Genomic DNA, 12,310 nt, shown 5'->3' with positions numbered 1-12,310 from the left:
AACATATGTTTCAGTCTTCTCTTTCCCTCCCCAAGGAAAAACCAGGAGCCTGGTGTTTCCTCTCGCTCATGCCATGCTGAGCCAGGGGAATGAACTATGGTAAGCAAGTAGGATGAATTTTCCTACCATCTTCACTGCAGCTGGTTTACTGCTCACCTAGAATGCAGGAGCCTCTTAACTAGTTTCTGGATTTCTTACAAAGAGGTCTGGTGTGTGTATTGTTACTGAATCAATATTTCTGTGGGGAGAAGAAGTGTGTGAGCTTTCTACTGTACCTTCTTGCTGATATTACACATCTTTTATTTGTTTCTTTTCTAATTTCTCTGGCTATAATCTCCAGTACAATGGTGAATAGTAGTGGCCTGGTACAGTCCTTAAGGGAAAAAACAGAATCTGGGTTTGTGGAAAAAAAAAAAATTCACTCTTGAGAGAGCACTATCAAAGATGATTTAATTGTATTAATCCAGGAGAACAAAGTGAATTACCTTCTTTGGTTCAAAGGATCAATTTCTTAGCAGCCTTTCCTTTAAACACAATTTTTTTGTCTTATTTAAACTTTCAGCCATTCTATCAACATAAAATGCATATGATAAATATACAAAATGTAAAGCAAGTTGCAATATCAACAACCAAAATGCACTGAAAAGAATGTTACCTGGCCATCTAATATTATTTCTATTTTAATTTCTTTTTTTGATTCTGTCACTGGCTAACTTCAACATCCCACTGTTCTCATGAAAAATGAAGTGGTTTCCTAACTTTTCTCTCCATAGAAGTTTCTCTTCAAATAAATATTAACTGAAGTTGTCTGAACAACTCTTGAGTTAATTCACACACTAGCAACTCAAGACTAGAAGAAAAATGAACTTTCAATTTAAAAAAAAAAAAAATTACCGTAATTTACACTTATGTAAAAAGTAAGTTTCAGGTTTGCTTTAAGTGTATTGATCTTAATTAACTCTCTCACAAAGCATTCCTCAATTTTACTTTCTTGACCCATTTCATTAAATTTCTTTCCAAGTATTAAAATGTTGTAGCTGCAAACCACTGACTGACTATTTGCCACCCAGGTCACATGCTTCCATGCCTGCATATTTTTGTAAAAGGTGCATTCTCTTCCAGGAATGTCGTTCCAGGACTTCTCCACCGATCAAATTCCTAGTCAGCCTTGAGGCCTAGGTCAAGTGTCAGCTTCTTAAAAGCAGGTGACTTTGATGGCTTCAGTTGGATATTATTTGCTCCTCCCAACTCCTCTCAACTCTGCCTTAGATTATAGCTAGTACACGTTTATCTCCACTACTTAAAGGCAGGACTCACATTCAATATATTTACACAGCATAAATGCTTTTTCCTCATCCTCAAAGATATCAAATGTAGCTAGGTGCAGTACCTGTAATCCCAACAGTTTGGGAGAACAAGGTGAGTGGATCACTTGAGCCCAGGAGTTTGCGACCAGCTTGGGCAACATGGAGAAACCCCATCTCTACAAAAAATATAAAAAAGTAGCCAGGGACAGCGGCACATGCCTGTAGTCCCAGCTACTCGGGGGGCTGAGGTAGGAGGACCACCTGAGTGAAGGAGATTGAGGCTGCAGTGAGCTGTGGTCACGCCACCACACTCTAACCTGGGTGGACAGACTGACACCCTGTCTCACTAATGAAAAAAAAAACTTTTTAAAAAGAAGATATCAAATGTTAGTATTTTGACAAATGTCATCAAAACAACAGTAAATAAGATAACTTTAAACACTTATTGAAAAGATCAAAATATTCTTAGGGCAAGTCTGTACTTTTGAAGCTAACAGTGTAAAAAGCCTAACAGTGTAAAAAACCTAGCAGTGTAAAAAATAAAGCATTTATCATTTGTGGAAATGATAAATGCTTTATTTTTCTGAAGGGCTCCATTAAGTCACTTGTGTATTATATTTAAATCTTTGACCTAATGGGAACGTCAGAAACACAGCCCTTTTTCAAGAACCACAAAGCTAACTCCGGGAAATCCTCCTAATTGTGGCTGGAATTTTATAATGACCAATAATGAGGTTTAAGAGGATTCTGAAAGTAACTATTACATCAGTGTAAGAATCTCATTTTTTACCTCACTTGCAACTCTTATCAAACATTATTATTGTATGAATTAAACTACAGAATTTTGTCTCTAGGCTTTCCTTCAAGCTGAGTAATCACTAAGAAGATAAAACTCCCAAATCTACTCTGTAAGAGTTTGATCAAACCTTCCTGACCACTACAGCTTTTTTCCACTGGCGTAATTCCTTGGAAAGAAATGGTACTGCCCACATACCCTTTAATCAGGTTTGGCCCACACTACAATATTTGCAATCTCTGTGACTCACTTCACGCCTTATGAAAGGGCCCTAAACCCAATGTATCTCAGGCCTCAGAAGTAACTCCCAAATAGTTTCTATTAAGAGATCTTTCAGTGGTTGGGATAGTTTCAGGACTTCTTCAGAACACCAAAACGCTATATATATATATATATATATATGTGTGTGTGTGTATGTATTTATATTTTGTCTGCCTCAGTACCAAGTTTTCCATTTGTCCCTCAACCCCCTCAGGGCAATATCAGAGTAATGTCCTTGAAGTCTTTAAATATATGTACAGAACAAAGGCCCTCAACTTAAATACTGTATGTGATATTTTGGAATTCTAGTTTATTTGCTCTCTGGATATAATATTCTGATTAATGAATAGGAAACACTGGCAAAGTTTTCCAAATAATATCACCTAGAATGGCAATACTCATCATTTTCTGAGTTATTAACCTTACCCCTCCTCAAACCACCAACTACAACTGGCCTCGCTTAAAAATGGCATGTGACTGTTTAAGGTGAAATAATGTTTATTTGCTTCTTTTAATCTAAGCTATTAAAACAGGAGTTCCCAATCCCCGGGCCATGGACCAGAACCAGTCGGTGGCCCATTGGGAACCAGGCCACCACAGCAGGTGAGTGGCAGGTGAGCCAGCATTACCACCTGAGCTCTACCTCCTGTCAGATCAGCGGCAGCATTAGATTCTCATAGGAGCAGGAATCCTATTGTGAACTGCACTGCTAGGGATCTAGGTTAAACTTTCCTTGTGAAATAGTTTCATCCTGAAACCATCCCCCTATGCCGTCCGTGGAAAAACTATCTTCCATGAAACCAGTCCCTGGTGCCAAAAATGTCGGGAATCCTTGTATTAAAAACATCTTGGGATAATAAAAATTTAGGACTGCAGAATCATTGATTTTTTTAAAAAAATTACATGACAGTTGATAAGCAATTAGTTGATGTTGCCTATTTCAACTACTGATATCTTCAAAACCAGAAAAATTTGGAGTAATAATTTGGGTTTCTTTTGTTGAAGCAGTTATAAAATTTCTAGTAAAGTTGTGTTTCATTATTTCACTTCCGCAAACTATTCATAAAATGACTGAAAAATTTAAAATATAAAAATAAAGTATCAGGCCAGGAACCATGTGGCTCATGCCTGTAATCCTAGCACTTTCGGAGGCTGAGACAGGAGGACTGCTTGAGCCCAGGAGTTCAAGACCAGCCTGAGCAACATAGCAAGATTCCATCTCTAAAAAAAAATAAAAACCAAAAAATGAAAAAATAAAGTATCCATTGGACCCAGATGGTAAGCATTCCAGATGGCTCATACATGAGGTCTAGAAACACAATTTGATATATCCTAAGCAGTCTTCCAGAGCAATGTTTCTCAATCTGGCTAATCATCACAGCCAAATTACCCGAGGCTCTAGTTATTATAAAAACAGCTTCCTGGGCAGACACAGATTTCATGGAAGGACTTAGGAACTCTTCTTTTTAATAAATATCCTGGGGGTTTCTGATGATCAGCCATTAAGAAGTATGTCCATATGAAGTCCACTCTAAGTAGAATATTTAATCCTTACCCATAGGATTCCATTTCTCACCTAGTGAATTGGCAAAAATCCAAAGTTTGACAACATTCTCTGACAGCAAGGCTTTGAGAAACACTCATATACTACTAATGGGAGTGTAAACTAGTACAATTACCATGGAGAGTGAGTTTGCAGTATCTACCAAAATTCTAAATTCAGATACCCTCCAACTCTGCATTATCACTTCAGGTCTCAAAACCTGAAGTGCACAAATATATGTGCACAAAGGAAGCAACATATGTAAAAGTTTATTCACCGCAGCACTGACTGTAACAGCAAAAGACTTGAAAGCTATATATGCTGATATTAGAAAAGCTCCAAAATATTATCACTAACTGGAAAAATAACAGCAAAATGTGGAGCAGTATATAAAATGTTAATGTTTGTGTTAAAAGGAGGCAAATACAGCTTATATGTTTGCCTGTGTAGATATAAAATACTCCTAGAAGAATACCTAAGAAATGTAAAAAAGTTGCCTGCCTGCCAGAAGGAGACTTGATACTATATACCTATTTACACTGCTTAAATTTTGAGACATGTGACTGTTTACCTACTCAAAAACAATACATTTACAAAAGATGTTGGCAGCACTTGAAATTAATAAATGCTAACGTAACTACTGCTAAAAGTAGAAAGTATTTTAAAGTTATTTGGGGGAGCTTTTTTTTTTTAGAATCTCTTGGCATTTAATACCTATAAAAAGTATCCAAATCTGGCAAAAACAGAGAAAATAGTTGTGTCACGCTCATTTTAAGAAACTCTTTAAACAGTATATTTAACCGGCAACCATTAGCAAATTCTTCCCCTATTGTTCCTCTTTTTCTCCTTTTTACATCTTTTCCTATAATGCCCAAAACTAAAAGTTAATGTCACCAAAGTTAAATTTAGTTTATAACAGAGTGACTACTTACTGACCATTTTAAAAGTCATTCTACTACTTTTTATTCTGTGCCACAAACCACTTGATTTGTAATATTTATGTACCATTTAAGGCACAAAAGTTTATAGAATTAAGTTGGTAACACAGAAGACAAACGGACATATTTTCTACCGTTATCCCTCAATCTTAAACAGGAAAATAAAAAGACTGAACAAATTTGAGTTTTAACTAATCACATATACATTTAGAAATCAATTTAATTTAAAAGGCCCGCAGTTGTTTTTCAATGTAAATGTCCTCCTTTAATCAACTATTTATTTTTGAAACAAGCAGATACTAAGAGTTTGGTAAGCCGAGCGTATTTTCTAAGCTATGTACGCAACGGAAAAGTCAACAGTAAACTTGTATGTGGTTATACAGACTTGATAATCTAGAAACTCCTTTCAAAAATGGGCACATTCGAAGATTCCACGACTCAATAATCCCACTTTGGTAAAAGTGAAACTTTCCACATCCATATGCCTTCCCTTTCCCATTATTACAAGGAAATCCTGAAAGGAAGCCTCTGAGTCGTCAGATCTCAAGGGTATTTCCTTCTAAACACACCCAACTGGAAACGTTTCTCCCTCAGGTCCAACTTCTCCAGGAAAAAGCTCAGGGCGAAAAACCTCTCCCCACCCCCTTCCAAAAAAAGTCAAGGCTTCGCCCACTAAACAAACACTTCCTTCCTCCTTTCAAATCCAGGACTTCCCGAATAACCCAAAAGGAGGGTGATTAAGTACAGACCAACAAACGCGGAGCACGGGGAGGAACCGTGACCAGAGGCTCTTTCTTTACTCAACTCGAGATCGTATCGAGGAGAAAACAAGGATCGAGAGACTGTCCCAGGAAGAACCCCAGAGCTGGGGCGGGGGCTGCCGGCGTTCACCCGGCAGGGCCTCCGGGCTCAGCCAGCCCCGGCCCCAGCCCCTGCCCCAGTCCCAGCCCAGGCAGGAGCCCGAAACCCGCGGGGTCGCGGCAGGCAGAGCGCGCTGCTCCCGCAAACTTACCCCCAGCCAGCAGGACGCAGGGAGGGGCGCGGAGCACCCTGAGAGCGTCGCCGCTGCCTCCCGAAAACGGCTGCGACCGGGATGCAGTCCGTGAAGTGGCCCGGGGACCCTCACGCCTCTGCCCCAAGTCCCAGCGCCCGGGACCCGGCACCGGCGTCCCTCCTCCCCCCTTGGCCTCTCACCTAGCCCACAAGGAACCGCTCGCAGCCACCGCCTCCGGTCACTGGCACGGACTTCTGAGGCCCGAGGGTAAGAAAGCGGCGCGCGCCCGAGGACCGCCCCCGAGGCGCGTCATGGCACCGCCCCCCCCTTCAGCCCGCGCAGGCGCACGGCGCCGGGTCAGGTGATCACGTCCCTAAGGTAACAGGGCGTTAGGGGTAAAGAGGCCTGGGCGTGGGTCGTTCCTGCAGCTCCAGGTGTCCGGTAGTGCGGGGCGGTCCATGCTGGCCGCTCTCCGCTGCCCAGCGGTTATGCTCCCAGTCTTCCCCGCTCTTCGGCAGTTCGTGCCCGCGGGCCCCGTGCCACCCACTCACTACTGTGTGTATCGCAGCTCACGGTCGCTTGGTTCTCGTCGCCTCCAATTCAAAGAGGTCTCGGGAGCCCATGCTCCCTCTTGGGATGCCTTCGACTTCCACCACTGCTGCCCTAGTAACACTCTCCGCTTGCTGTACCTGTCCACTATAGGCTCAGAAACGTTCCTCTCACGACCCCTTCGCAACTCCTGCTTTATTTTTCTGTTTGAAATTTGGGTGTTGGGGTTGAGGGGGGGAGGGAGCATATTACTCTGTCCGCCTGAGCTAATATTCCTTCGCTGTTGAGAGTTACTTGTGGTGATGCGCAAAAGTAATTGCTTCCCAGTACAAAAACATAACGATCATTTCTTGAGGACTGATTTTGTGCCAGCCATAGCTCTACGAACTTAATGTATAGTCTTATTTGGTCTTCACATCAGTCTATAAAATAAATACAACATCCCATTACAAAGAAACTGAGGCACAGTTTACCCAAGAGTAATCGTAGTTACCATGGAATACTGTAGAGTCCTTGACAAAATAGCATTTACAAGCTGTTTATTTCTAGCTAAATTAGTGCCACAATAATTTAATATGTGGCAAAACTAATAAAAATCTGAGTGTAAAAGAGGTGACAACTAAAGATGAAAACTTTGCCGTCAGTAAAGTTATAGTTAGGCTGATGAAATGAACATTTAAAAATAACTACAAGGTAGATTGGGAAGGAAGATATACAACTTTCTGCTTTCAGATGAGATGATTTCTAACATAGAAAATCTGGGAAAAAATGACACTCCTCTAAAAAAATGGAATGAAAAGCAATTATAGCAAGTTTGCATGAACAAGTTTAAAACAGACTCATTCTAAGCCAAAATGCTTGGGACCAGAAATGTTTCCAATTTTGGATTTTTTTTTTTTTTACTTTTGTAATATTTGCATTATATACTTATGGATTTACCATCCCTACTCCAAAACCCAAAATGCTCCAGTGAGCATTTCCCTTGGTCCTCATGTTAGCACTCAAAAAGTTTCATATTTTGGAGTAGTTCATATTTTGGATTTCTGTACTAGGAATAGTCGACCTGCATACATGGTCTGTTGTCTTCTTACATACCAGCAATAAACAGTTGGTATTTGAAATTAAAAACACAATAACCACTGACATTAGCACCAAAATAAAATGAAATACTTAGGTGTAAATCTAACAAAATATGTAAAAGGTTTATACAAGAAAAACTACAAAGTTCTAATTAAAAAAAGTTCCAATGAAAACTACAAAGTTCAAAGGAGATCTAAATAAATCTAAAGATATTCCATTTTCATGGATAGGAGTACTTGATGTTTAACTGTCAGTTCTGCCCGACTTAATCTATAGATCTGATACAATCTCAATCAAAATCCCAGCAAGTTATTTTGTGGTTGTTAACTGATTCTAAAGTTTATATGGAAAAATGAAAGACCCAGAAGAGCCAAACCAATACTAAAGGAGAGGAACAAAGTCAGAGGCCTAACAGTACCTTAGTTCAGGCTGTTGGAACAAATTACCATAGATTGCGTGGCTTTAAACAACAGAAATTTGTTTCTCGCATCTCTGAAGTCTGAGAAGCCCAAAATCAAGTTGCTGGCAGATCTGGAAATCTGGTGAGGGCTCACTTTTGGGTGTGCAGATGGCAGTCTTCCCATTGTATCCCCACATGGCAGAAAATGAGACAGATAAAGCAAATTCTCTTCTATCTGTTCTTATTAGGGCATTAATTTCATTGCGAGGGCTCAACTCTCATGAGCTAATTCTCTCTCAAAAACCTTAGGTCTGAATACCATCACATTGGAGATTAGGCCTCAACATATAAATTTTGGGGGGACACAAACATTCAGTCCATAGAAGTACTGAACTTTGAAATTTACTGTAAAGCTATAGTAATCAAGAGAGTGTGGTATTGACAAAAGAATAGACAAATAGATCAATGGAACAGAATACAAAGCACAGAATTTGACCCAAACAGATACATTTAACAGATCTTTGGCAAAGTAGCTAAGGACAGTCTTCTCAATAAATGGTGCTGGAACAACTGGGCTTCCACATGTAAAAAAAAAAAAAGTTGAATATAGACATAGACTTTACACCCTTTACAAAAGGTAACCAAAAATGGATCATGGACTTAAATTTAAAAGCTGAATTACAAAACTTCCAGAAGATAACATAGGAGAAAATATAGGTGACCTCAGATTTGGCAAAAAGATTTCAGATGAAACAACAAATGCTCAATGGAAGAAAAGGTTGATAAGTTGGGCTTTACTAAAATGAAAAACTTTTGCTTTGTAAAAGACAATGTCAAGAGAATGAGAAGACAAGCTACAGACTAGGAGAAAATATTTGTAAAAAACATGTCGGATAAAGAATTTGGGCCAAGTGTAGTGGCTCACACACACCTCTAATCCCAGCACTTTGGAATGCTTAGGTGGAAGGGTTGCTTGAGCCTAGGAGTTTGAAACCAGCCTATGCCTAGGAGTTTGAAACCAGACCCTATCTCTAAACAAAAAATAAAATTAGCTGGATATGGTGGCAGACACCTGCAGTCCCAGCTGCTTGGGAGGCTGAGGTGGGAGGATCAGTTGATCCCAGGAGTTTGAGGCCAGCCTGGGCAACATAGTGGGAACCCATCTCTGTTTTATGTAAAAAAAAATTGTATTCCAAATGCGCAAACAACAGTTAAATTTGAACAATAATAAAACAAGCCAACTAAAAATTGGACAAAAGATCTGAACAGACATTTCACCAAAGAAGATGGACATGGCAAATAAGTATGTAAAAAGAAGCTCAACATCACATAACATTAGGGAACTGCAAATTAAAACATCAATGAGATACCACTATACACCTATTAGAATGGCTAAAATCCAAAATATTGACAATACCAAATGCCAACTAGAGTGACAAACTCTCATTGCTGGTGGGAATGCAGAATTGTACAGCCACCTTGAGACAATTCAGAAGTTTCTTACAAAGCTAAACATAGTCTTGCCATATGAACCATGAATCATGTTCCCAGGTATTTACTCATATTGGTTGAAAATTTATGTCCACACAAAAGCTACACATGAATATTTAAGGAGGCTTTATTCATAATTGCCAAAAATTGGAAACAAACAAGATGTCTTTCAATAGGTTAATGGAGAAACAAACTGTGGTACATCCATGAAATTGAATATCATTCAACCGTGAAAAGTGAGCTATCAAGTCTTCATAAGACATGGGAAAGTCAGGCACAGTGGGACTCACCTGTAGTCCCCGCTACTAGAAAGGCTGAGGCAGGAGGGTCATTGAGCCTCAGAGTTCAAGGCTGCAGTCTATGAATAGACACTCCACTCCAGCCTGGAGAGCATAGTGAGACCTCATTTCTAAATTTTTTAAAAAAAGGAGATTGATAAATGCATTTTTCTAAGTGAATAATCCAGTCTAAAAAGACTACATATGGTATGGCTCCAACATTGTGACATGCTGGAAAAAGCAAAATTATAGAGACAGTAAAAAGATAAATGGTTGCCAAGGGTTTGGGGGAGATGCAGGTGGGTGAGTAGGTGAAGCACAGGGGATTTGTATGGTAGTGAAGCTATTCTGTATGATACTATAATGATTGATACATAACATTATGATTTGTCAAAAACCATAGGACAGTATGTGGTATAATATATATATATAGTCTTTGTTTCTGGCTCCTGATACAGAGATTCAAAAACCCTTGGAATATCCTTAGTGATAGAAATGCCTTTGTTATGCTGATGAGGTAGTTTGTGTCAGGGGAGTGAGGAAGAGGGGACTTAAAAAGCTTCAAGATGGAGGCTTGTCACCAGAAACACTGAGCATGTGATTAGGCTTAGAACTACTGAAAAGAGTAACATGATTAGATTTGCATTTGAAATGATTACTCTGGTTACTGCTTGGAGTATGAATTGGATGTGGTAATAAGTCTGAGATGTGGGGAATTGTACTAGGAGACTGCTGCAGTCATCTTGATGTGACAATTACATTGAAGATGGAAAAAATAAAAAATTTTAAAAAGATTAGGATAAAGAATCAGGAAGAACTTGTGGTTGGTAGGATGTGGATTAATTACAGGGACATGTGTAAAATGAGTACCTGGATTCTGGGATGAGGAAATAGGTGGATGTTGGCACATTTGCTGAGATGGGGTTCGCTAAGATGAGCAGATTTTGGAGATGGGAAAATTAGAAGATTGTCTTGGGATTTATTAAATTTGGAATAGCCCGTGAGTTATCAGTTGTGCTAGGCTGACTGATGCCCCCTCCAAAGATGTCCACATCCTAATCTGCAAAACTGTAAATATGCTACCTTATATAGTAAAAGAAACTTTGCAGATGTGATTAAATTAAGCATTTTTACATGAGGAAATAGTCCTGGATTATCAAGGTAGGCCTGATGCAATCATGAGAGTCCTTATAAGAGGGAAAGATTGAAGGTCCAAAGTTGGTAGAATTAGATATAAGGAAGAAAGCAGAGATTGAAATGATGTGACCGTGAGTCAAAGGACATCAGCAAGCTCTAGAAGTTGGAAAAGATAAGCAACAGATTCTCTCCTAGAGCCTCCAAAAGAAACCAGCCCTGTCTACACCTTGACAGAATAATCTTGAACTGCTGATCACCTATGTCTGCAGAAGAATGAAGACTTACTCCCTTGTGAAAGAAGAAAAAGGATGTGAAAATCTGTATATTGAATGATGAAAGCCCTGACCATTTGTTTTTCATCTGCCCTTTGGCTTCAAGGACACTAGTGGTCAGGTTTATACCCATCCCTTGCCCCTGCTCAGGCAGAAGATTGAAAGATGTCTCTCTAGAAAAACTGAGCAACTCAAGAAAAAGGACTTAAAGATACTGACAGTTCACCTCATCCCACTGTAATGAAGTCCCATCCTTGCCCTGAGTCATCTTTTTATCCCCTCTTAAAAGTGAGCAGATACACCAAGATTCCCCAAAATTTGAAAAAGCCTCTAGCATGAAAGGCAGAAGATAAAAGAAACAAAAAAAGGAAGAAAGGATGACACAGATGGTTAAAAATCTATTATGAACCTTTTTCAGAAAGATAAAGAAGATATTTAATTCATAAAAGAGGAACAGAATAATATTTTAAAGGAACATTCAAAATATTATGTTTAAAAAAGATGTTTGAAATGAAAAAGTATTATGATGAAAATTTTAAAAATTTATATACTCCAGCTCTCTTAGGATTAAAAGAAAAAAATTGATAGAAGGTGTGGGAGATACAGTCAAATAAATCTTCCAGAAATGAGAACTAAAAAGGTAATTAATGTAAGAGAAAAAATAAGATAAAGGATTGATCCGGTAAGTTCAGTGTCCAAATACTAGAAGTACCTGAAAGAGCATATGGAAGGGAAGAAATTATCAAACTCATGCACAAATAGTACCAGAGCTGGACAACAGGTATCTCCAGGTTAATAGGATGCACTAATTGCCCAGAACAATTAACTATATGAAAGACTCACACAATAACACATCATTGTGATATTTTAGAATATGAGAGAAAAGAGAGAACCCAAAAAGTTTCCACATAGAAAAAACAGGTACATACCCATGACAGGAAATCTTAATGGCATTGGACTTCTCAACAGAAATGCTTGAAGCTAGTGGATAATGGAGCAATGCCTTCTGAATTGTAAGAGAAAGTTATTTCTAACCTAGAAGTCTAAACATAGCCAAATATGTCATTCAAGTGTGATAGAATAAAGACATTTAATCCAAATAAGGAATCAAAGTTTACCTCTCATGCTCCCTTTGTTAAGAAATTAAAGCTGTACTTGTTCCAAAAACATAAGATTACAACAACAAAAAGGAAAAGGAGGTGACAGGGTTCCCACAACACCGGGGCACAAGAAAGAGGCAAACAAAGTTACAGAATGTTGTTAA

At 39.0% G+C, this 12,310-nt stretch overlaps 1 protein-coding gene across 6 annotated transcripts in view; it reads right to left on the bottom strand.

Moving 5' to 3' along the window:
• SDCBP (syndecan binding protein) overlaps positions 1-6,324 on the bottom strand; it is a 30,240-nt gene extending 23,916 nt beyond the window's left edge. For 2 of the 6 annotated variants that reach the window (XM_033202942.1, XM_033202946.1), the window contains exon 1: positions 6,040-6,324. The gene's annotated coding sequence lies outside the window, so the exon portion shown is untranslated. Of the gene's footprint in view, positions 1-5,857; positions 6,005-6,039 lie in introns of those variants that run through there. The other 4 variants (XM_033202944.1, XM_033202947.1, XM_033202943.1 and 1 more) reach the window with 3 other exon arrangements.
• Positions 6,325-12,310: the final 5,986 nt, after the last annotated feature.

Source organism: Trachypithecus francoisi, unplaced genomic scaffold (genome assembly GCF_009764315.1).
Source record: "Trachypithecus francoisi isolate TF-2019V2 unplaced genomic scaffold, Tfra_2.0 Lachesis_group7, whole genome shotgun sequence".
Taxonomy (NCBI): Eukaryota; Metazoa; Chordata; class Mammalia; order Primates; family Cercopithecidae; genus Trachypithecus; species Trachypithecus francoisi.
The sequence above is the reverse complement of the archived record's forward strand: the minus strand, read 5'-3'. Positions and strand labels throughout refer to the sequence as shown.